Below are 27445 nucleotides of genomic sequence, written 5' to 3' on the forward strand. Positions count from 1 at the left end.
ATACTGTATTTATGTTTTTCCTTCTGGCTTACTTCACTCTGTATAATAGGCTCCAGTTTCATCCACCTCATTAGAACTGATTCAAATGTATTCTTTTTAATGGCTGAGTAATACTCCATTGTGTATATGTACCACTGCTTTCTTATCCATTCATCTGCTGATGGACATCTAGGTTGCTTCCATGTCTTGGCTATTATAAACAGTGCTGCGATGAACATTGGGGTACACGTGTCTCTTTCCCTTCTGGTTTCCTCAGTGTGTATGCCCAGCAGTGGGGTTGCTGGATCATAAGGCAGTTCTATTTCCAGTTTTTTAAGGAATCTCCACACTGTTCTCCATAGTGGCTGTACTAGTTTGCATTCCCACCAACAGTGTAAAAGGGTTCCCTTTTCTCCACACCCTCTCCAGCATTTATTATTTGTAGACTTTTGGATCGCAGCCATTCTGACTGGTGTGAAATGGTACCTCATAGTGGTTTTGATTTGCATTTCTCTGATAATGAGTGATGTTGAGCATCTTTTCATGTGTTTGTTAGCCATCTGTATGTCTTCTTTGGAGAAATGTCTATTTAGTTCTTTGGCCCATTTTTTGATTGGGTCGTTTATTTTTCTGGAGTTGAGCTGTAGGAGTTGCTTGTATATTTTTGAGATTAGTTGTTTGTCGGTTGCTTCATTTGCTATTATTTTCTCCCATTCTGAAGGCTGTTCTTCACAGAGCTAGAACAAATAATTTCACAATTTGTATGGAAATACAAAAAACCTCGAATAGCCAAAGCGATCTTGAGAAAGAAGAATGGAACTGGAGGAATCAACCTACCTGACTTCAGGCTCTACTACAAAGCCACAGTTATCAAGACAGTATGGTACTGGCACAAAGACAGAAATATTGATCAATGGAATAAAATAGAAAGCCCAGAGATAATTCCACGCACATATGGACACCTTATCTTCGACAAAGGAGGCAAGAATATACAATGGATTAAAGACAATCTCTTTAACAAGTGGTGCTGGGAAATCTGGTCAACCACTTGTAAAAGAATGAAACTGGATCACTTTCTAACACCATACACAAAAATAAACTCAAAATGGATTAAAGATCTAAACGTAAGACCAGAAACTATAAAACTCCTAGAGGAGAACATAGGCAAAACACTCTCTGACATACATCACAGCAGGATCCTCTATGACCCACCTCCCAGAATATTGGAAATAAAAGCAAAAATACACAAATGGGACCTAATTAACCTTAAAAGCTTCTGCACATCAAAGGAAACTATTACCAAGGTGAAAAGACAGCCTTCAGAATGGGAGAAAATAATGTTTTGTTTTCTATTAAGGTATTTTTGAGCTTGTTTTAGGGTAGAGTTAGCTGGAAAATATTTGATCCTATCTTGCTTTCAAGCTTTGTTAGGTGAAACTAGAGTTGTATTTAGTTTAGAGCTAACTCACCCCCACTGGTGAGGCAGGATCCTTCTTAGTACTCTGAACTAAGAGTATAATGAAATTTTACACTTTGATGGCTGTGGTGGTTTAGTTGCTAAGTCATGTCTGACTTTTTGTGACCCCATGGACTATAGCCCACCAGGGTCCTCTGTCCATAGGATTTCCAGGCAAGAGTACTGGTGTGGGATGCCATTTCCTTCTCCAGGGGATCTTCCCAACCCAGAGATTGAACCTTGGTCTCCTGCACTGCAGACAGATTCTTTACCACCTGAGCCACCAGGGAAGCCCTGATGGCTGAGACGGACATTCCTGACCCTGCTTGGCTGCTCACACTGGTCCCACTAATCTTTCTTTGCTTGACCTCAGGTAGTTTCCTCACTATGTATGTACTGATCAGGACTCCACTAATACACAACAAAGACTTCTGCAGATCTCAGTCTGCACATCTCAGGAGTTCTCTCTTTGTCCCTTCCAGTACTCTGTGATGAAAAGTTTAGTATCTTAATTTTCCTGGACACCTAGCTCTGTCTCATAACTTAAGGAGATACCTGGGCTCCATCTGACATTCCCTTCCCTGGCCAGTTGACCAGAAATGTTCTTCAGGCAGTAAACTAGTAATCAAAGGGCTCACTTGAACTTTAACTTTTCCCTGTCTTTCATTTCCTGATATCCAATGTTTTGAATACTGTTTTTTCATATATTTTGTCTGTTTTTTCCCAGTTGTTTTAAGAGGGAATGTAAATTTAACCCCTCTTATTCAGTCTTAAATGAAGTAGAAGTCCTCTTGCTTGATTTTTTTAAATCTTGCACCAGCCTAACATGCTGGTATAAACTCCACTTGGTCATGATGAACCAATCTTTTTATGGCTGGATTGGGTTTGCTAGTAGTTTGCTGAAGAATTTTACATCTGTGTCCATGATGGATATCAGTCTGTACTTCTATTTCCTCATAATGTCTTCATCTGCTTTTGGTCTCAGGTAATTGAGACCAAAATAAATGAGACCTTCATAAAATGAGTTGGGAAATGTTTTCTAATCTTCTAGTGTCTGCAACAAGCTGTGCATAATTTATAATTTTTCTTTATTAAATAAATGTTGAGTAGAATTTCCCAGTGAAAATATTTGGAGCTGGAGTTGTCTTTGTTGGAAGGTTTTAAGGACAAATTCAATCCCTGTGATAGATATAAGACTGTTAAGATTCCCTTTTTCCTTTTGAGTGAAATGTGATACTTTGGGTCTTTTAAGGAATTGATGAATTTCAACAGAGTTGCTAAGAGCAATTTCTGTGGAATGGTGCATGCAAAAGCCAGGCTGGAATGGATTTAAGAGGTCTTTAGAGGAGTTCTGGTGCACAGGATGTGGTAGTTTCTGAAGAGAAGTGCGTTCCAAAGAAGGTTTTTTTTTTTTTTTTTTTAATTATTTAAATATAAATAGGAACAATAGAATATATGCTGATGAGAGTAACCCAGTAGAAAATTCTGGTTGCCCAATGTTTAATTCATATGATTATTTTATCAAATAAGATAAAAGGTACACAAACTGATTTTAAACTGTAGAATGGTATGCAAAGAGAGTTTTACCATGAATCTAGTACACATTTTTCTTAAGCTTTTCTTCCTTGCATTCTTCATCAAGGCAGATTACTGGATAGTCAAGAGCTTCTCCACCAGCTTGGAAAAAACAAGCTGCTAGGTAACTCTTGATCTTCAGGCTTAATCCCAAATGAGAATTATTGTAGTTGAAAGGGGAGATGTTTTAATATGTTATTACTGTCCCTTGGTTCCCCACTTACTCTCCCATCAGTTGGCCAGTTGATAGTTTGTTTCTGAAATGGGAAATAGAAAATTATGTTGATAATTTTTACTCTGTTGTGAAAATAACCACTGAATGGAACCAGCGAGATGCTCTAATGGCCTTAGAAAAGGAAGAAGTCTCAGCAGCTGGGATGGAAACAGTTATAGAGGGGACATGAGATGAGAGGTGACCCTGCTGACTGAGATCAACAAATTATCTCTGATTTGGAGCCAGTCATCATGCAGAGACGTGGGACAAGAGTGTCACAGGCAAAGCACCATAAGTGTGAAATCTGAGAGGGAAAATGCTTAATGTTATTCAATGTATAATGTGACAGAATATAGTAATAGTGAATGTCACAAGATGAGATCTCCGATATAAGACAGGATCCAAATTATTAGGGATTTGTGGACTATGGTTTAAAAAATTACATTTTATTATTTGTTTGATACTAAAGAGAGGATTTCTGTTTTTAAAGATCACTTGGACTGCTGCATTAAAAAATAGACTGGAGCAAGCAAGAATGAACTGATAGACTATTGTAATTCATAAAATGGTGGTATTATATGCTAGGGTGGAGATAAGTCGATAGATTTGGAATGTATCAAAATCTGAAATTAAAATTATCCTGTGGCTTACTTATCATATGATTTTGGACAAGTTTTTAAAACCTTTCCTACATTTCTTCTCATCTGCAGAGTGGAGATTATGGGAATATTAAAGTAACACATATAAAATATAAGCTTTATGCCATGATGTCTGACGTGTAATAGTCCCTTAATAAATAGTGATTATCATTCTTATGTTATCGTAGTCTCATAACCGATATTCCTGTGTCCAGTTCTCTCTTCCACAAATATATCTCCATATTGCCACTAGAATTATCTTTTAAGTTACAGATTATACAATTTACTTGTTTCAGGAACCCTTTAAGTCCTTCAAATCAGTATAAATGTAATGTCGTATACCAAGGATGCACACATGTCATTGCATCTTCACCTCTTACATCAATCTTCTCCCATTTACCACAGACTTCGGACTGGTACTTAATCAATTTTAATGTGCCTATAGCTCACCAGGGATCTTCTTAAAATGCAGACCCTAAATCAGAAGGTTTGAGGTTCTGCATTCCTAACAAGCCTCCAGGGGATGGTGTTTCTTCTGGTCTCTGGACCACACTATGAGAAGCATGGTCCTAGAGTACTTTAAGTCCCTGAGAGGTTATATGGTGTCCCTGTAACTTTGGCTCTTCCCATCAGTCTGATCTCATTGTCCAGACCGACCGTGCCTTATTTCTCTGCTTAATGAAATCATTCTCATCTTTCAAGGTCTCTGTAGCTCAAAGATCATATTCTCTATAAAACTGTCTTCAAGTGTCCATTTTATTTATCACTGCAACTTCCCAAATGTTTGCTTTCTCCAGTCCCCATAGTATTTTGTAATAGTTCTTATTACAGCATACACCGTTTTGCACTGCCACTGATACTTAGATCCATGATTTTCCTTATTGTACAGTGCTCCTTGGGGGTCAAGCACGTGTCTCTCTTTCTTCCGTAAGTTGCGTGGCTCCTTGCACAGAGGGCACCTGGCAGTGCCCAGTAAATACTTCGTGAATAAATGAAGCTGATATATACTTTTGAAAAGTGGTGGATCACTCTATATAGCAAATGTTACTTCAGGTAAATTAAAAAGCGTTTTTTAAGCTTAAAGTATTGATTTTGCATTTCTTTATGTAAAATACTTCTATACTTCTTAAATTTTCTTCAGTGTTCTAGCTAATCACCCAAAGCATTAGATATCCATAATGTATATCTATTAGTTCTTAACAGAGAAGTGTATCTTTTCGAGGTTGTAAAGCCTTAGGCTTTCTCTTAGCTAATGCCAAGCTAAAATTTATAAAATTATGCACACTGTGACTAAGGATTTGTCTTAACTGTGCTATCAGAGAGTAACATGATTAAAGTTTTTTGCCTGAAGCTGATAAGGAATGAGAAAAAGAGTGAGAATATAACTGCTTTTCTAACATTCAAAGTATATAAAGAGAAGAATAGGAAAACTACTTAATATATGTTTTAATATCTATAGCCAAACCCCCAAATTTTCATTTCAAATTTTTTTAGAAATAACAGTTGTCTAATGGAGAAACTTAAGGATCACATTGGGTGAGAAGTTTCTTAAGGGCATGTGCAGTTGCGTCAACTTCTCAACAAGTCTTTAGCCTTTGTAAAATTTTCTCAAAGAAAGAAATCAGGTTAGCCTTCCCTCCTCACCTCAACCAGGGAAAATCTCTTTGAAATGTGTTAGAACTCCTTGCTTACTTTGCATCATAAAATGAGAGCATCCCCTAAAATGGCTAAGCTAGAGATATGTGCAGCTATCAGAACTTGGACGGCTCTATTCTCAGGACTGATCAATTGTGTTTTCCACATGCACAACTCTTGGTGTTGCTGATTTCTGTTAAGTAGACTTTCAAATTTTAATTTGCATAGCATTAACACTTTTCCCTGAGAAGCACCAGTTTTATGGAGACATTTCCTTGTTGTTCTCATGCAATTAAAAAAAAATCCACGGGGCATTCATTAACACTTCTAAAAGTGATAGGCTGTGTTTTTATGCCATTTTCATTTGCACTGCTTCTGATCTTGCCATAACTAATTAAAGGGGAATTTAAGGTAATATAAACAATGTTGGTTTTGTTTTTTTTTTTGGCTATAATAAAGCTATTTTTCTTGTCTGGTAAAGAAGAAAAGGATACAAGGTCTCTTGAACAAAGGGTAAGGATGTACTCTTCATGGCTTGACTCTCAAGAAGCCTTATAGTCCGTAATGTTTGAGCTCACGTCCTTTGTGAAACTTTCTTCCTGGGTAATTTCTACTACTTAGTATTCTGTCCTGCGACCTCAGCCCAGGGAGGGTGCCCTTAAGCAAATATCTTTGGAAGAAAGGTAGGATTTCAACTGAGACTTGAAATAGGAATATGATTATAGTATTAGGAGACAAGCTAGTTGATTATGCTTTATTTGTAGGAGACCCAGGTTCAGACCCTGGGTCAGGAAGATTCCCCAGAGAAGGGAATGACAACCCATTCCAGTATTCTTGTCTGGAGAATCCCATGGGAGCCTGGCGGGCTACAATCCATGGGGTCACAAAGAGTTGGACACAACTGAGCGACTAACACTTTCACTTATTTAGAAAGAATTGTCAGCTGAAGCCCATATACAGGGAGAAGGTCAGTAACATTCTGGAGGTAGCTCAGTAACCAGCTTTGTTGGATAATAATAGATATTTTAAAAAGGAAAATTGAGAGAGATTTTTGAGAAACTTCAATTTGGAGCATGAATTTGGTACATATTGGACTTTATAAAGTACATATTGATAAGCTATTAAAGTATTTTTTTTTTTTACTTCCAGGATGATGGCCATATTAAATTTGGATGGGCATAGTTAAGAGATATCCTGGGACTACAAGTAATTCTCAACTAATTAGGAAAAGGGGAAAAATATAATAGATGAAACTGGGTTTTGGCAAACTGACCTGCATATATGATCTTGTCCACGGCAAGCTCACAAACTCAAGCAGTAAATGGGCAATTTTAGTAACAGGAGCGCTTCCCTTGTGGCTCAGACAGTAGAGAATTTGCCTGTAATGCAGGAGTCCTAGGTTTGATCCCAGGGTCAGGACAATCCCTTGGAGAAGGGGATGGAAACCCATTCCAGTGTTCTTACCTGGAAAATTCCATGGACAGAGGAGCCTGTGGGCTACAGTACATGGGGGCTGCAAAGAGTTGAACACGACTAAGCAACTCACACTTTCACTTTCACACAGTAACAGGAATCATGCCTTTTACTGGGAAATAGCAATAGAGAACACTAATCAGAAATTTTGGAAGTCAGGGAGGTGACATGCATGTCACAAAAGCCTCCCGTTTGGAAGCTCCCTTGCCAGTGGGGGATAAGTTCAGAGTGCAGTAATCAGGTGAAAAAAGGGTTTATCATAATTGAGGCAGAGAATTAGGGAATCCTTGTTACTCACTGAGGTTCAAAACAGGATTTCAATTTTATAGTTTCTTTGTGTGTGGTGGGATGGAATATGGGGAATATAGGAGCTGGGATTTTAGACTAATTAATCTGGCAGAAGATAGAGAGGAAGATAGAGCCAGACCCTCAGTCTGTGAATAAGGCCAACCATATCTGTCTACATGATTTCCCCAGGCTTATACCTAGTTCCCTGGACCTTAGTTTTGCTTAGTGATGGAGGCGATCAGCTTGAGGAAGTCCAGCTGTTAGCGCTGGATCATCATATCTAATCCAACCGTGGTATTGACGTTGTAAACTGCTGTGGGGATGAACCTACAGTCATTGAATCAACTTTGGGGAAGAAGCAGAGAAAATGAATCAGGGTGTAGCAGATGTTTCATTTAATGTCTGTCCCCTCTGGAAAACTCTTTAATGGGGTTTATGACAATGTTCAGATGCAATGATCTGTTACTCAAGTCCCCATCCAATACAAATTAAATGCCTCTGTCCTATGTTATCTCTTACCATTCCCTACATTGAGTTTCCATTGCAAGCAACCTAATTTACACACTATCTTCATGTATGTCATGCTTCTCATTTCCACTTCTTTTTTTACAGTTCTTTCTTCCTGGAACATCCTTTTTAAAGGTTTTCTCTACTACAAAATTGTGTAAGATCCAAGACAGTCTTTTTGTGTAGCTTTTGTTTATTTCAGCACAAAGTAACTTCTCTCCCAACATCAATCTTATCCATAAAATGTTTGCTTATCCTTCATTCCTGTGAGAATTCTTAATTCTTGATTCTTCTTAATCCATATTTATTATTGCCAATTTATTGAGAGTCTACTATGTAGCCTTTGTAACAAGTTCCAACCTTTGGAATTCCTAATCTCTGTCAAAATATATCACTGGGTATATTACTCTGCTCAGTTTATCATAGACTGGGGAGGCTTAAACAAGAGAAATTCATTTATTGGAGTTGGAGAGACCAGCAAGTTCAAGATCAGGGTGCCCTTGTCCTGGCTTGCAGATGGCTGTCCTTTTGCTGTGCTCACACACTGTAGAGAGAGGAAACTGAGATGTCTCTTCCTCTTCTTAGAAGGGCACTAATTCCATCATGGGAGCTTCACCCTCATGACTTCACCTAAACCTAATTACCTCCCAAAGACCACCAACCCCTCATACCATCACTTTGGGGATTCAATATATGGATTTGGGGGGGGGGACACAAATATTCAGCCCATAACATTCTACCGCAGGCCTCCCACAATTTGTGTCCTTCTTGCATGCAAAGTGTATTCCATCCCAGCATCCCTAGAACTCTCAACTTGTTCTAGCATCAACTCTAAAGTCTAAAGTCCAGTTTCATCTAAGTATCATCTAAATCAGATATAAATGAAACTCAAGGTACAATTCATCCTGAGGCCAAATTCTCCTCTCGCTGTGAACCTGTAAAATCAGACGAGTTATTCTTTTCCAAACTACAGTAGTAGGACATACTAAAGGATAGACATTCCCATTCCAACTGGGAGAAAGAGGAAAGGAGGGAGGGGTGATAGGTCCCAAGGTTCTAAAACCTATCAGAGAAAATCCATTAGCTATGATGCTGCAGGAATAATCCTTCTTGGTTCAATGCTTTAACCTCCAAGCCCACTGGGGTGCAAAAGTCACCTTTCCAGTTCATCTGGTTGACCCCACCCCTTGGGTTAGGCAGGGCCAAGGCTTTCTGCAGAGGCCCTAACCACACTGGGGCTGTATGTGGAGGCAGTGGTCCCCTCCTCTGAAACCTCAATGGAGGCACCTTTGTCCTGCCTTTTCCCAGGGCCTGTGCACTGGGCCTGTGGCGGGAGTGGGCAGGCATGACGATCTCTGAATCATCTTTGAGGTCCTTCTTCCCTTAGCTTTTCTTGAAAAATATTCACAGTGTAAAATTCAAGATGTTTGACAGCCTTCCTTCATCCTTTCCCACTTTCTTTGTCCCCTTTTACTTCAGTTGACAGTGCCTTTGCTGATTTAATCGTATCGATATCTCTGATCTCTGCTGAGATGGCTGATAATTTCATGAGCCATACTCATGATCTCTTTATCAAATGATTGCTCAGAAACACTGGGTGTTCTCTTCAGAACAAGCTTTCTCACTTTTGCAATATGCATAGGCTGTGATTTTTTTTTTCCACAGCTCCAAGTTCTGGTTCCTTCTTACTTAACAATTATGCTTCAATTTATTTCTTCCTTTGACATTTTACTGTAGGTGACCAAGCTATTCCTTCAATACTTTGCTTAGAAATCTCTTCTGTTACATATCCAATTCCATTGCTTGCAAGTTCTATCTTCTATAGAGCACTAGAACATGAATACAATTTATACAAGTTCCTTGCCACTTTATTGCAAGGATTGCCTTTCCTTCAGTTTTTGATGTGTTCCTCCTTTCCGTCTGAGATCTTGGCAGAATGTCCTTGGCCATCCATGTTTCTACCAAGGTTCTAGTCATGATTATTTATGTATTCTTCAAGAAGAGTCTTTTCTTTCTGAGCTTTCATCAGAATCACCCTTAATGTCCATATTTGTATCATGTACCTCAAAATTCCTCTAGCCTTTTCCCATTACTCAGTTCTAAAGTCACTTACACATTTTTAGGTAGCTGTTAAACCCTAGTGGCTCAGACAGTAAGGAATCTGCTTGCAATGTAGGAGACTGGAGTTCGATCCCTAGGTTGGGAAAGTACCCTGGAGAAGGGAATGGAAACCTACTCCAGTACTGCCTGGAGAATTCCATGGGGAGAGGAGCCTAGTGGACTATAGTCCTTTGGGGTCACAAAGAGTTGGACACAACTTAGCAACTAACTCTTTCACTTTTCACTAAAGCAGCATCCTACTTTCTGGTGCCACTGGCACATAACAATTCCAAATGTTTATGTACTTAATAACTGAACTTCCAAATACATGCAACAAAAACAGAACTGTAAGGAGAAGTAGATAAATTCACAATCACAGTTGGAGATTTCAACATTCATTTTCAATAATTAATAGAAGAAGAAGACAGAATATTAGGGAAATTATTGACTTGAACAGTATCATCAACCAGCTTGATCTAATTGACATTTATAGCACCCTCCAACTAATAATAGCAGAATACACATTCTTCTTTAGTGCACAGGAAGTGTTTATCAAGATAGACTGTATGCTGAGTCAAAAAATAGATTTAAATACAATAAAATGTTAAAGTCATATTAAACATGTTATCTGACCACAAAGGAATTTTATTAGAAATCAGATAAATCATCAAAAATTAAACACACTGTTAAATCATTTCTCACAGAAGAAATGAAAAGGTTAATTAACAAGTATTTTGGCTTGAATGAAACAAAAACATAGCAGTTAAAATTTATGGAATGCAGCTAAACAGTACATAGAAAAAATTTTGTAACACTGATTTCACATTTTAGGAAAGAAGAAAGATCACCAATGACCCAAGCTTTAACCTTAAGAAGTTAGAAAAGGAGAAGATGAAACCCAGAGTTAGCAGAAGAAAAAGAATAATGAAAATGCTAGCAAAAATCCATGAATTATAATACAAAATAACATAAAAATCAATGAAACTCAAAGCTGATTTCTTGAGAATATCAATAATATTGACAAAATTCAATATTTTGATCAGGAAAAAAAAAGACGAGATGCATATTGCAAAAATCAGGAATAAGATAGATGACATCACTGCAAGTTATACAAATATGTTAAAGAGATGAGAGAAGCATACACATGGCCAGCAGATACATGGAGAGATACTCAACATCCTTAGTCATCAGGGAAATGTGAGTCAAAACCACAATGACCTCACATCTGTAAGATGGCTATTATCAGAATGATAAGAAGTGTGTGGGCAAGCATGTGGAGAAAATGCAACCCTTGTGTATTGCTGGCAGGGGGTGGGGAGTGTAAATTGGTGCAGTCATTTTTGGAAAACAGTATGGAGATTTCCTCAAAAATTAAAAATAGAACAATCATATGATTCAACAGCTCCACTTTTGGGTATATAGCCAAAGGAAATAAAAACCCTAACTTGAAAAGATAGCTGCACCTCCATTTTCATTGCAGCATTATTTTAAACAGCTTAGACATGGGAACAATCTAAGTCCATTGACGGATGAAGAAAGATGTAATATATCTTCTTCACATACAATGAACTATCATTCAGCTATAAAAAGGATGAAATCTTACCATTTTTGACAACATAGATAGACCTAAGTGAAATAGTCAAATAGAGAAATACAAGTATTGAATGATTTCACTTATATGTGGAATCTAAAAAGAAAAAAAAAAAACAAACTGAACTGATAGAGAATACAGATTGGTGGTTACCAGAATTAGGGAGTGGGAGGTATTAGAGTGGTGATATGAGAGAAGATGGTCAAAAGGTACAAACTTCCAGTTATAAGATAATAAGTCGTGGGGATGTAATGTACAATATTGTGACTATGGTTAGCAATACTGTGAAAGCTAAGATAGTGAAAGTGAAGTCGCTCGCTCAGTAGTGTCCGACTCTTTGCGACCCCATGGACAGTAGGCAACCAATCTCCTCCGTCCATGGGATTTTCCAGGCAAGAGTACTGGAGTGGGTTGCCATTTCCTTCTCCAGGGGATCTTCCCGACCCAGGGATCAAACCCGGGTCTCCCACGTTGGAGGAAGATGCTTTACCATCTAAGCCACCAGGGAAGGCCGAAAGCTAAGATAGCAGATCATAAAAGTCATCATCAGTAGAAAAAGTTCTTTATCACTAGCACCTCCTGGGAAGCCTATACCTACATGTGGATGGCTAAATTATTGTGGTGATCGTTTTGCAATGTATGTGTGTATATATATATATATATATAAAATCATTATGTTGTACACTTAAAACTAATTCAATGCTATATGTCAGTTATATCTCAATAAAGAAAGATAGTAGGGGAATATTATATACATTTTCACACTAGTAATTTAGATAAATGACACAGACCAAGTCCCTAAAAGCGATCAATCCTCATTCAAAAATTCAGCCCTATATATTAAAGTAATTGAATTTTTAGCTAGGAACCTCCCCCGCTCCAAAAAAACCCACAAAAAAAAAAAAACAGAAAAAAATGTGCCCAGGTGGTTTCACTGGTTAATTCTAATGTAAAAAGAAATAATACCAAATTTGTATAAATTATTTCAAAATTTAAAGAGGAGATACTGCTTGCCAGATGATTCTATAAGGCAGGAATTCCCTGATATCAAAAGCAGACAAAGACATTACATGGAAAGAAAATCACAGACCAATATCTGTCTTTAATGTAAATGCAAAAAGTTTAACAAAATTTTCAAAAATCAAATACAACAATGTGTAGAAGTGATAATACATAATGACCAAGATAAACCCAGGAATGCAGGGATAGTTTTAACATTTGAAAATTTGTCAATTTAATACACCATGATCAGCTCAATATATGGAGACAAAAGCATTTGACAAAATCTAGTATCAATTCCTGATTAAAATCTTGCAGAAAAGTAGAAGTAAAGAGATACTTTCTTAACTTGATAAAGAGTTACAAGAAAAAACCAAAATTAAAATTATACTCCATGATGAAGAGTTGAGTATTTTCCTCACTAAGATCATGAACAAGAGAAGGTTTTCTGCTTTTACCACTTCCATTCAATATTATAGGTTCTAGACATGGAGGGAGGAAAAAAACCCAAAGGCATACAAATTACTAAGGAAGAAGTAAAACTGTCTTTATTGACTGATGGCAGGATTGTCTCTGTACAAAATCCAGTGAAATAATAAAAATAAAACTTATTTACACTAATTCAAAATGTATTAAGTGAATTTTGCAAGTTTGCAGTACACAAAATCAATATACCAAAAAAAAAAAAAATCAATTGTGAAATGGCCTCTATCAGTAGTTTTGTTGAATTGAATCGTATTAGGATTAACAAAAGAAAGATAAAGACCCTGTTGATAACTGCTCTATGAGTGTGTGTCACTCTTTCATGGATACCATGTTGTTGATAGCCTCAGAGGACAAAAAATGCTTCGTTTTCTACCTTCAGACTATTAAGTATGTCCTCGGAAGCAGCAAGGATTGGAGTTACACTTAGGACTCTGAAACTCTTCAACTTTTTATTGTATTTAATTCTGTTCATTTGTCCTACCTAATTCTTGCATTCCATGCTATTGTATTGGCAAATATATGACCCCACAGAAATCAAGAATTGTTATCTCATGTAGAGATTCATGATGTTCTTCATTTTTCAGTCTTTTGTTTTGTCTAATTAGCTTACTTTACTCAAATGTTCTAAATAGCCATATTCAAGGAATTTCTATGTTAGATATTGAAACCTAAAATAAAATTCCAAGAAGTAAATAACAATTTTAGCCACATCACATAATTCCTACCACTGCACTGGTTCCCAGGGTTTGATTTGACACAGGTGGGGCTTAAAGAGTTGGCCCATTTCCAAGCCATCTCCTATATAAACATTGACGAAGAAATTGGTTGCAGTGTCGGTTACGGTCCACACAGGTGATTATGCTTAACTGACATCAAAAATATTCTTTTTTCTGTATTTCCATCCAAATGGTTAAAAAATATGTGACAGATTATCCGTGCATTTGAGTGAGAATAACACTAAATGACTATAGTTTTTAGGATAAGAGACAAAGATTTTGGTTTATTTGATGGAAACATTTAATATTTTAAAAAGTTGCAATGTGTTAGAAAATACTGAGTCAAAGGTTTGAATAATTTAGAAGTGTATATTTCTAAAAAATAAAAATGAGAAAAGTAACATATATATCAGATAAACATAACTCTATGCCTATTTTAAAATAGCTTTCATATTCTTTGACCTGAGAATTTAAAAACTAATGACGAGAATTCTTATAGAGTAAAATATTATATAGTAAAGCAAAGATGTCCCAATTATTCTAGCTTTCTGGTATTACCTCTTTTTTTTTTTTTTGGTATATATTCAATCTTAGTAGACTAACTTCTATCTTAAATATTGTGAGAGGCATACTGTTTTGCCCAATACTTCTACTGATTCTTGGTTTAAGGTGGGTCATTTTTAGTCTAAACTCCGGCCTCTGTAGATTTCTCAACTCCTATTTTTCATTTTCTCTAGCTTCTGTCATTTTCCTGCTCTGCTCCTTTCTTAGATATAAACTCAGCCATGCTTTTTTCCCCCCATTTCCCCAAATTATACAACAAGAAGGCTGCCGTGTGTGTTAGATTATATGGTTGATACAGGAGGATTGATGGTTGATACAGAAAGCAAAAAAAGCAAGTTAAATTAGAACTAAACGTCCTCTGCTCATGCTGGCTGGAATTCTTCATTGGCCATTTGTCTTTGTTGTCATTTTTCTGAGTTCCTTTTCTCTCCCTCTACCAGATTTTTCTGCCCTCCCTAGTAATTCAAGTACCTGGTCACCATATCTGCATCATCCTTTGCCCATTAATGAAAAAGGTTCACAATTTTTTTGTGAACAAATAAAATCAGAATTTTCCCCCTACATTAACTATCAGTCCAAAGGAATTTAAAAAAATATCTTCTGGTAAAGTAAACAAACAATAAATAACTTAAATGTTTCATTTATTTATTTTGTATATTAAGATACTGAGTAATTTTGTGGAGAATATCTCATGTCAGGGCTTCCCTGGTGGCTCAGCTGGTAAAGAATCCACCTGCAATGTGGAAGACCTGGTTCAATTCCTGGGTTGGGAAGATCCACTGGAGAAGGCACAGGCTACCCTCTCCAGTATTCTTGGGCTTCCTTGGTGGTTCAGATGGTAAAGAATCTGCCTGCAGTGCAGGAGACCTGGGTTGCATCCCTGGGTTGGGAAGACCCCCTGGAGGAGGGCATGGCAACCACTACAGTATTCTTGCCGGGAGAATCCCATGGACAGAGGAGCCTCACGGGCTACAGTGCTGGGGTCACAAAGAGTCAGACACGACTGAGCAACTCAGCGCAGCGCAGCATCTCTGTGGGTGTGGGCTTGGTGTCGGTTGATGCCACTGGTAAGCTTGTTTTGGTTCTTGGCAGCAGTGCCACTGTCATTAACTGGTGCCTGTGCCGAGTAGTGGGCTTCCCAGGTGGCGCTAGAGGTGAAAACCTGCCTGCCAGTGCAGGAGACGTAAGAGACGTGGGCTCAGTCCCTGATCAGGATGACCCCCTGGAGGAGGGCATGGCTACCCGCTCCAGTATTTGCCTGGAGAATCCCATGCACAGAGGAGCCTGGTGGGCTGCAGTCCATAGGGTCGCATAGAGTTGGACACGACTGAAGCGACTGAGCATGCACGTATGTGCCCAGTAGATATTAGACACTGTGAATATCACTCCTAACTATGTCTGCTTTCCTATTTGAAATAAAGGAGACCATTAATGTAGTTTTATTTTAATGTTTTGTAGTTATTATGATTCTCTTTTTTTGGTTGACCCATTTCAGATTACTTTCCTTTCATGCTTTTAATCAAAGATTGATGATATCTTAAAGAAATGATATACTTAAGAAAAGTGTCTAGCAAAGCATAGTATTTTCTGTTTGCTTTTTTCCTAATCTCCTTACCTCAAAATCTAGATGCAGTTATATGTGATTTTCCCAGTGGTACGTAGATCAGAATTTAGCTTTTAAACACATTTTAACCTGTAAATTCTAGAAAACATTTCACTATTTCACTGTTTTCTGCTATATGGGATTTTTGGTAAGTTAAAAAAAATGTCTAAGTTGATCTGTGTTGTTACTGCTATTATGAAAGCTGAAAGATTAAAACTTCAGTGTATGTAATATATTCAGGCATAATATTTATTTAGATTCATCTTGTAGCTGATTTTCTCTGGTTTAAGTATAAACTTCCAAAAATGAACACAGCAGTGCCTTAATCATATGTAGCATACTAGTCTGACTCCTAGGATGTTTACTTCAGGAGTATGTGCTTGGCCCAGTGTTTATAGCTTCAGAAAATTTGAACCTAATTTCCAGAAATCAGCCTATAAACTTGATTTGAAATGAGAAGACAATATTTTCTCAACATAAAGCCATCTCTTTTAGATTTACTTATAACCACTGAGAAGCAAGGACTTTTTTGAATCTTGGGCGTGTGGGAATAGGATGATTTCAGTTCTGTGTAGACGTCATAGCCCCTCAGATGGAAGCCCAGATAAAACGATGGCTCTGCTTCAGCTGGTAAAAGTGCCAGTGCTGACATCATCACTACAGGAACAGGAGCAGTAGAACGGCTGCTGTTTACTTTTTTTAAGCTCTAACTTAACCCTTTTAAGGTGAAGATAAGTTTTTCAAATTCCAGATTTACATGCTCAGATGAACAGTGAAGAAATTCCAAGATGCCTGTAAGAACCTGGAGCTGTAGACCAAATTTCTTTACAAATCTCGGCACTTAAGATACACCACAATTCTAAGATTCTAACATTTACATTTTTTTCCTCATGCTTTAACAGCTCTGGAAACAGGCTGTATATCTTGTGGTAGTCCTGATGGATTTGTCCTTGCTTGTTTGTGTGCACGAAAACATGCAGAATGAGTGTCAGCAACTTGCAATATAATTCTAGAGACAGTACAGCATCACCAGCACATTTGATGGCATAGATGACAGTATGTGCAGAAAAACATGGTCACCCATGTGCCCCGTGACTTTCAATTATATGTATTTTGAAAGACTGGACTTCGAATGGGAGTGAGCTTTCATTTCAGTTCAGTCACTCAGTCATGTCCAACTCTTTGCAACCCAATGGATTGCAGCACGCCAGGCCTCCCTGTCCATCACCAACTGCTGGAGTTTACTCAAATTCATGTCCATTGAGTTGGTGATGCTATCCAAGCATCTCATCCTCTGTCATCCCCTTTTCCTCCTGCCTTAATCTTTCCCAGCATCAGGGTCTTTTCAAATGAGTCAGTTCTTCACATCAGGTGGCCAAAATTGGAGTTTCAGCTTTAGCATCAGTCCTTCCAATGAATATTCAGGACTGATTTCCTTTGGGATGGACTAGTTGGATCTCCTTGCAGTCCAAGGGACTCTCAAGAGTCTTCTCCAACACCACAGTTCAAAACCATCAATTCTTCGGCACTCAGCTTTCTTTATAGTCCAACTCTCACATCCATACATGCCACTGGAAAAACCATAGCTTTGACTAGGTGGACCTTTGTTGGCAAAGTGATGTCTCTGCTTTTTAATATGCTGTCTACGGAGCATATTCCTTTTCTTCCAAGGAGTAAGCGTCGTTTAGTTTCATGGCTGCAGCCACCATCTGTAGTGATTTTGGAGCCCAAGAAAATAAAGTCTGCCACTGTTTACCCATCTATTTGCCACGAAGTGATGGGACCAGATGCCATGATCTTAGTTTTCTGAATGTTGAGCTTTAAGCCAACTCTTTTACTCTCCTCTCACTTTCATCAAGAGGCTCTTTAGTTCTTCGCTTTCTGCCATAAGGGTGGTGTCATCTGCATATCTGAGGTTATTGGTATTTCTCCTGACAATCTGGATTCCAGCTTGTGCTTCATCCAGCCAAGCATTTCTCATGATGTACTTTGCATAAAAGTTAAATAAGCAGGGTGACAATATACAGCCTTGATGTACTCCTTTCCCTATTTGGAAGCAGTCTGTTGTTCCATGTCCTAACTGTGGCTTCCTGACCTGCATACAGATTTCTCAGGAGGCAGGTCAGGTGGTCTGGTATTCCCATCTCTTGAAGAATTTTCCACAGTTTGTGGTGATCCACACTGTCAAAGGTTTTGGCATAGTCAATAAAGCAGAAATAGATGTTTTTCTGGAACTCTCTTGCTTTTCGATAATCCAACATATATTGGCAATTTGATCTCCGGTTCCTCTGCCTTTTCTAAAACCAGCTTGAACATCTGGAAGTTCACGGTTCACGTATTGCTGAAGCCTGGCTTGGAGAACTTTGAGCATTACTTTACTAGCAGATGAGATGAGTGCAATTGTGTGGTAGTTTGAGCATTCTTTGGCATTGCCTTTCTTTGGGATTGGAATGAAAACTGACTTTTTCTAGTCCTGTGGCCACTGCTGAGTTTTCCAAATTTGCTGGCATATTGATGCAGCACTTTCACAGCATCATCTTTCAGGGTTTGAAATAGCTCAACTGGAATTCCATCACCTCCACTAGCTTTGTTCGTAGTGACACTTCCTAAAGCCCACTTGACTTCGCATTCCAGGATATCTGGCTCCGGGTGAGTGATCATACTATCATGACTATCTGGGTCATGAAGATATTTTTTGTATAGTTCTTCTGTGTATTCTTGCCACCTCTTCTTAATATCTTCCGTTTCTGTTAGGTCCATTCCAGTAGAAATTCTTTAACCAACTAGTTTTTCTTGCATTTTCATTTTTATGTAGGCTTAAGAATGACATAAGATTAAAAACCTACACCTTAATAAATATTAAAAAGTCTTATCAATAAGTATGCAGTGAAAGTTCTGAGTTACCAAAAACGTTGTATTGTTACTTATATAGCAGTATTTGTTTTCTTATCTCTGTGGTACATAAAGTAAGAGCATCCTTACAATCAATTTGGTATTATGTTTCTGAGATGTATATTAATTGTGGGATTATAGAATTTTTGAATTACTAAATTTTGTTTGTGAATTGCTGATTTTAAAGAAGTTTTTGTTGTTGCTGTGTTTTAAAAGGGGTGTTATGAATCATATCATAAGAGTCATTAAAGCATTTCTCAAAGATAATTAAAAATAAATTTTTTAAAGGATTTAATATAGCTTTTCATTCTCATAAGTAACATTCTTTTTGAGAACTACTTCCAAATATGTTCTTTAAAGGCAAACTTCAAAATCTAATTCTGAGTCCTAAGTAAACTATTTTGGCTTGTTTATTGTGGACAATCATCTTTGAGGGTTTTGAAGTTTGTTTTGGAAGAGGATTTAGCACTCTGCATGTTTATATTTGAGGTTGCAGTATCAACTGACTATCTTTCCTAAAAGGAAATAGACATCATAAATAGCTTGCAACACTCAGTATTTTGAGAATGTTTGCCATTGTGGTACTTGATGATTATTATTTTTTTTTTAAAAAATCTCTCTGATCCCTTTTCCTGAAGAGGAAATCAAAATTACCTTTCAGTCACTTCACTGTCTATGTATGTGCACCCATGCTACGTTGCTCAGTCATATCTGACTCTTTATGATGACATGGACTGTAGCCCGCCAGGCTCCTCTGTCCATGGGATTTTTCAGGCAAGAATACTGGGATGGGTTGCCATTTCCTTCTCCAGGGGATCTTCCTGACCCAGGGACAACCCTGTGTCTCTTACATGTTCTGCATTGGCAGGTGGTTTCTTTGTCACTAGCACCATTTGGGAAGCCCATCTATATGTAATCTATGATTTAATATCACTAAACCAATGAGGAGACACCTGATCTTCCTAGCATTGTCCAAGAAAGATCATTTTATGTCAGTGAACTTCTCAAATAGTGGAGGCATAGACAAGTAAATGCCAAACCTAAAATTTTAATTTACTATTTCTGATAGAACTATTTCTGCAAAACACCTTTGTATTATTTCAAAGAGTACTGGAAATTGAAGCCTTAAACATATGTGTTATATGGCAATCTTGGGCTTTCCTGGTGGCTCAGATGGTAAAGAATCTTCCTGCAATGCAGGAGACCTGGGGTTCGACCCCTGGATTGGGAAGATCACCTGGAGAAGGGAATGGCAACCCACTCCAGTGTTCTTGCCTGAAGAATTCCATGGACATAAGAGCCTGGCAGCTATAGTTCATGGGGTCACAAAGAGTTGGAGATGACTGAGTGACTAGCACACACACATGGCAATCACAGGAGGGAAACCACCTTATTTGTTGATGGGTCTTTAGCACACAGTGAACAATGAGATAAGAGGAATGGGCGGATTCTTTACCAGCTGAGCCACAAGGGAAGCTTGAGAGTGGACTATACTCAACACTGAATGAACATTCGCTCTTTGTAGACTTGGTATTCTGGATATCAGTTACAGCAGATGATGTGTTTTGGCCCCTTGGGCTGTGTGCCCAACGCAGAGGCCTCGGTCTCCAGGGGTCTGTTATGACCCCAGAAACGGGACTCTCAGATATGTATTTTGCTTTTTCCAGACAGGTGGTTTCATTATCTCATGCACTATTGTGTGTGTGTATCAGATATTTAGTGTAATATAAATCAACACGGCAATAATAACAGTGGACTTCTGTTGCTAGATGAGCTGGGATTCTAAGCTCTTGGTTCTCCAGTCTTTCCCAGCATCATACTGAAAGCCAGAACCACCTTTATTGTTTCCATCTCTCCCTGAGAGTCACTGCACTGTTTTTGACAGAATTTCAATATGCATCACCTTGCTAGATACCCTGGGTTGGGAAGATTCTTTACCCACCCTAATATTCTTGGGGCTTCCCTGGTGGCTCAGACGGTAAAAAATCTGCCTGCTGTGCAGGAGAGCAGTGTTTGATCCATGCAGGAGACTGGGGTCAGGAAGATCCCTTGGAGGAGGGCATGGCAACACGCTGCAGTATTCTTGCCTGGAGAATTCCATGGACAGAGGAGCCTGGAGGGCTATAGTCCATGGGGTTGCAAAAGTCAGACACAGCTGAGCAACTAACACTTTCACATTCAGCCTAGAAAATTTTAGTTTGCCATATGCTTGATCTTTAGGCCTCCAGTTTCTTCAATATCCATTGTATTAGATACAGAATTGACAGTGTTTCCCTGTTTAAAAATCTCCAGTGGTTCCCTATTTTTTTAATTAATTTTTTTTGCCAACTATTAAAATGCAATTGCCAACAGAGGCTTAGTTCTGTGTCACAGATGGATGAAAGGATATCAAATTATTTTGACTTTAAGAATCACATTTCCTTTCCCACCAGTCATTTGTATGACAGTCTACTTTAAACTCTCCTTGAGCATCAGGATTGAATGTATCAGTATATCATCTTGATGTGTCCCCAGTCAATTCTTGGGAAATCTCTACACACTCTTCTGAAAACACTCATTGACTATTTTAAACTTATCTACAGATACTTCAAGGACATACTTGTACATTTGGTCAGCAGCTTGAGATGCCACTGAGTCCTTTTAAAGTACTTGATCCTGCTTTAATTTCTTTTCCAATTTCGTTGAGCTATAATTGACATATAACACGGTGTAAGTTTAAGGGGTGCGTGTGTTGATTTAATATGTTTATATATTGCAAAATGATTGCCACCGTAACTTTGGCTAGCACATCCATCCTGTCACAGAGTTACCATTTCTTTTTTGTGGTGAGAACATTTAAGGTCTAGGCTCTTAGAAACTTTCCAGGGTATCATACAGAATTAGTTACAATCACTGTGCTGTACTTTAACTCCTCTAAGTTCATCTTACAGCTGGCATTTGTACGCTTTGACCAGTATCTCCCCATTCCCCCACCGGCCGTCTCACCGAGTCGCGGGTAGCACTCTTATCTTTATTATTGTGTATTCATTTCTAAATGCGTATGTTTGTCACTACCTTAGCTGAGATACCATGATGTGCTGACGTGCCAGGTGCTATAGACATGGTGGTACACAGAAGTGGATATGGGTTTTATCCTTACCTAGCTTATAAACTCAGAGAAGGCAATGGCACCCCACTCCAGTCCTCTTGCTGGAAATCCCATGGATGGAGGAGCCTGGTAGGCTGTAGTCCATGGGATCGCTAGGAGTCGGACACGACTGAGAGACTTCATTTTCACTTTTCACTTTTCATGCGTCAGAGAGGGAAATGGCAGCCCACTCCAGTGTTCTTGCCTGGAGAATCCTAGGGACGGGGGAGCCTGGTGGGCTGCCATCTATGGGGTCGCACAGAGTCGGACACAACTGAAGTGACTTAGCAGCAGCAGCTTATAAACTAGCTTTTTTCACCATTTGGAGCTGAAATCTACATACTTCCATTGTATATTCTGTTTTTAGAACTTGAAGATCATTTTTGTTGTTGGAGGAAAATGAAATTCTATTGAATGTTAGCAAATTGCTCTCTTTTCCTGCCTTTTCTTTCCTCATTGCCTAAAATATGATGGAAAAGTACTTTATATTGTCCTAAGTATTTTTCACAATCCTCAGTTCATTTTGAACATAGCACTTTTGACACTGATGTAAAACATATTGTATGTATAGCTGTGTATTTTTTTTTTTACTTTACAATATATTATATGTATTTTTCCATTTAATTAAGTATATTCTGAAAACATGTTATTTAATGTCTGTTTAACAGTCAATCTTATTTAACCATCCCCTATTTTGTGCTATTTGGTTTGTGTCCAATATTTTTTTCTTTTTTTGGCTTGTTTTACAATTTTAAGTAATGCTTCTGTGAACATCCTGGTACATAATTCTTTGCCTGCATTTCTGATTATTTCCTTATGCTGTTCTCCAGCCTCCAAATACTGTCCATTTCTTGTGCCCAGGGACTATGTAGATGGACTGTTTTTTCAATCTTATAAGAAGGGGCAGCAGAGAGCCTGCTTTCCCCCTCTCTCTACCATGAGACAGTGAGAAAGAGACCATCTGCAAGCCAGGAAGGGAGCTCTTACCCACACCTCGATCTTGGACTCCCCAGCTTCCAAAGCTGTGAGAAAATAGGTTTCTTTTCTTTGTTACCCAGTCTATGGAATCTTGTTATGGCAAATGTGCTGTTGAAGACAACTAATTTATGATTCCCTATGAGCTGGAAAAATGGCAATACACAGATGTTTTAGACTGACACTGAGTATTAGCTTTAGAAAACCTGAAACTGCAAACTCAAGTGCTTAGCCAACTATAGTAAAATATTTTGTCTCATTTTTATTACTATTTCTTTAGTTTTGCTTCTTTTTTCTTCCTTTTTTTCTTATGTAGTATATTACAGATGAGCTGCATATTACAGCTCAAACTCACGTCCACTAGGCATGTATATTATACCTGATATTTCAGCTTCAATGTTTCATTATGGATTTTAACCAGTAGTTCAGATCAGGAGAGAACTGACTGATAATCATTCCAAAGAGGGTCCTTTTTAAAGGCATATATCCACTCATCTATAAAAGTGCTACTTTCAGTCCTCGCTAACTAAAAAAAAAAAAGAATACAGAAATATCCCTTTTAGTTCCTCTTTTTGGTTGACTCTTTGTTAAGTTATGATATTGTGACTTTTCATTTTTATGAAATTTCTGAAATGTAATGTTTCGGCTTTGTTTACTTTGTGATAGAGGAGTTGTTACTGTTCAGTTGCTAAGTCGTATCTGACTCTGTGACCCCGTGAACTACAGCACACCAGTCTTTTCCGTTCTTCACTGTCTCCTGAAGCTTGCTCAAACTCATGTCCATTAGGTCAGTGACACCATCCAACCATCTCATCCTCTGTCACCCTCTTCTCCTTCTGCCTCAATGTTTCCCAGCATCAGGGTATTTTCCAATGAGTCACCTCTTTGCATCAGGTGGCCAAAATATGGAAACTTCAGCTTCAGCACCAGTCCTCCCAATGAATATTCAGAGTTGATTTCCTTTAGGATTGACTGGTTTGATCTCTTTGCTGTCCAAGGGACTCTCAAGAGTTTTCTCCAGTACCACAGTTTGAAAGCATCAATTCTTTGGCGCTCAGCCTTCTTTATGGTCCAACTCTCACACACATACCTGATTACTGGAAAAACCACAGCCTTGACTACGTGCACCTTTGTCGGCAAAGTGAGGTTTCTGCTTTTTAATACGCTGTCTAGATTTGTCATAGATTTTCTTTCAAGGAGCAAGCGTCATGGCTGTAATTTCATGGCTGTAATCACCGTCTGCAGAGATTTTGGAGACCAAGAAAATAAAATATGTCACTGTTTCCACTTTTCCCCATCTATTTCCATGAAGTGACGGGACTGGATGCCATGTTACTTACGTGTTATCAGTGGATTGTAAAGAGGAATAATTTATATTGAACCACTTTTCTTTCTTTACATTGACTGTTTTGCCTTGTTAGACATGCTGTTGTAAATAAATTGCTGGATTTAATCATACCAGAAAATATTTGTCTTTTGTGATCACTGTGTTATGTGGGATGTGTGAGCTGAATAATTTGTTGGGCTGCACATTTTCCTTTGAAATGTTTGAAGGACCCTTAAGTGCTGTTGAAAGTGAAGGATCGAACTGCTCTTAGGAAAACAAAGGTTTTGTTACATTGTTCTCAAGTAATAAGGATATCTAGATAAAATAAAAGCAAAGCAGTAAAAATCACACACACAGTGCCATTTGCCACTAACAGAAAATATTTACCAAACAGAAGAGTCCCCGGTGGGACCCTGCTAACTTACATTTACTTTCTCATGAAGTAGTGGGGAAATCAAATGCTCTGACTCACACCAGATATATGTCCCCCTCCTCATTATGAATCCAGACTCCACTCTCAAATAGAGTAGGCTGTCTAGGTAGGAAATGAAACCTTGACTGGCATCAAATGATGTCTCAGATGATCAACAAATCTACATCATAGTCATTATTATTCTCATCTTATTTTACATTTAAAAATTAAAAGCGACAGTGGCCAAATATCACTGCTGGTTATGGTGATTATGTGAGATATATACCTAGAGAGAAAGAGAGAGAGAGGTATAGGTATTGAGTCCAGGACTGACACCAAAGCAGATGCTTCCAAATTCTTGGGTATTTTTATTGGCTGAAAAAGCCTGGTAGACTTAAAGTGATACTGTGATGCATCTACGTTCCTCTGGAATGGCAAACGGATGGAACTGTCGAAGATGGAACTGAAGGAGGATTTTGGTTGTTATGGTTTGCAGAATATGGAGGCAGTTAGGCTTCCTAAGATGCCAAGTTGAACATTCTGGATTTATCTTAAATATTTGAGAAAATAAAGAGTATGTTTAGGATTCTGCTTAATGGACTCAATTAACTCAGCCTTGTAAATGACTCTTTTTTTTTTTAATTAGTCTCCTCACTCCTATACTTGGATTAAGATTAATTTTTTTCCCTTTCAATTCTACTGGAGAAATACGATACTCTGGAGACTCAGCAAGCAGTCTAATGGGTGGTGTGTGTACCTGTATTTGTACTAACTGGCTTCAGTAGGAAACACACTGAAATAAGTGTGGATGAGATGGAAATTCTAATCTCATTTAACTGACAACTCACTGAAGATGAAGCTGAAGCTCCAGTACTTTGACCACTTGATGCAAAGAGCTAACTCACTGGAAAAGACCCTGATGCTGGGAAAGATTGAGGGCAGGAGGAGAAGGGAGTGGGAGAGGATGAGATGTTTGGATGGCATCACTGACTCAACTGGACATGAGTTTGAGCAGACTCCATCAGTGTTAGTTGCTCAGTCATGTCCAACTCTTTGCAAACCCATTGACTGTAGCCCACCAGGCCCCTCTGTCCATGGGATTCTCCAGGCAAGAATACTGGAGTGGATTTCCATTCCCTTCTCCAGGGGATCTTCCTGACCCAGGGATCAAACCAGGGTCTCCTGCATTGCAGATGGATTCTTTACCATCTGAGCCACCAGGGGAGCCCAGGAGATAGTAAAGGACAGGGGAGCCTGCCGTGATGCAGTCCATGGGGTCACAGAGTTGGACATGACTTAGCAACTGAACAACAACAACACAAAGTCCAACTTCTCAGTGTAAAAAAGCAACTTGTGATTGTCATCAGAAAACACAACTTATTCTCCTGTGCACTTGATTGTTCTTCATAAAAGTCTTACTTCCTAACAAAATGCAATAGAAGGTATATTTTCCCCTGCACAGTGGCTACTACAGCAGAGTTTGTGGTATATACACATTTGTGTAGTTAACTGAGTGGAGTTCTCAGATTAGACCATAAGTTTATACATTCTTGGTAAAGTCTCAAGTTATAGAACCCCATCAGTTATTTTTACGAATAGACTTCTCCCGCTTTAAGTTCTGAACTTCATCAATTGTTTCTAGAAGAGTGGTGTTCTTTTCCAGTACCCTTTGTCAGTCTGGTTGTTCTCTTTTTATGTGTAAATTCTGTGGTGGTTCAGTTAGGAGAGCTCTTGATCTCTCACCTGTGTTTCTAATTATGGCCTGTTACCTTTGAAGGTTGTGGATCTCTGTCAGGATTCATATGTGGCAGAGCCATGGTGAGGGGAGAGATACTTAAAGTCCCCTTTGGTGGGGGTCACTTTGCATTTGAAGTCTAACCTGAAATGTCTTCACTGGTTGCCAGCACCATGATGCTTTCTGTGTTAACAGCAGTAAACTGCCAGAAAGCGGCAATGCTGGGCAATGCTATTTCAGCACTTGGGGCCCATACCATGCATGCTATGTTAGTGGCACTAGTAGCTTTGTGAAAAAGACACTGGAATTTGCACAGCGTTTAAGGTACCCTGACCTAGGTAGAGGAAAATTGGAAAAGTGACTGATGCAATTTTAGAAAGACTCTGGGACCATTTATTTACAGTCGAAGGAGCAGGTGAGGAAGCTCACATTTCAAGATTCAGGAGATAGTTTGATGAACAGCATGAAGTACTTTCATAGAGAAGTAACATTATAGATTTTTTGGCATCAGGGTCAAGCTAAATATGTTTCCAGAAAGAGTAGCTAGGTACCAGACAAGACCAAATCCTAACGAGGTAAGTGAAATCTGTATCAAGGAACAGAGTGGGTACTATGAGATGCAGGCTATGTAGTTAAGGATGGCTCTGAGAATCTAGTCAAAGTGTGTGCTACTTTCCCAGTCGGGAAGTGATGCGTGGTCTCCATGGTGAGGGAAGCAGGACACTGATTACAGTAGTTCCCCCTCATCCACAGGGAGCTTTGAAGATCCGCAGTGGATTCTGAAACCTCGGATAGTACTGACACATATTATTATATTTATATATGGACATATATTATTTTTTCCTCTGTATTCATACCTGTTATACAGTTTAATACAGTTTAACTGTGAACTTCCAGATGTTCAAGCTGGTTTTAGAAAAGGCAAAGGAACCAGAGATCAAATTGCCAACATCAGCTGGATCATCGAAAAAGTAAGAGAGTTCCAGAAAAACATCTATTTCTGTTTTCTTGGCTATGCCAAAGCCTTTGACTGTGTGGATCACAATAAACTGTGGAAAATTCTGAAAGAGATGGGAATAGCAGACCACCTGACCTGCCTCTCGAGAAACCTGTATGCAGGTCAGGAAGCAACAGTTAGAACTGAACATGTAAC

The 27445-nt window shown here is 38.5% G+C and overlaps 1 pseudogene; it reads right to left on the reverse strand.

The window, feature by feature from the left end:
- Positions 1-27445, reverse strand: part of LOC105001890 — a 32863-nt pseudogene that overhangs the window by 3352 nt on the left and 2066 nt on the right.

Source organism: Bison bison, unplaced genomic scaffold (assembly GCF_000754665.1).
Source record: "Bison bison bison isolate TAMUID 2011002044 unplaced genomic scaffold, Bison_UMD1.0 scf7180017864385, whole genome shotgun sequence".
Lineage (NCBI taxonomy): Eukaryota > Metazoa > Chordata > Mammalia > Artiodactyla > Bovidae > Bison > Bison bison.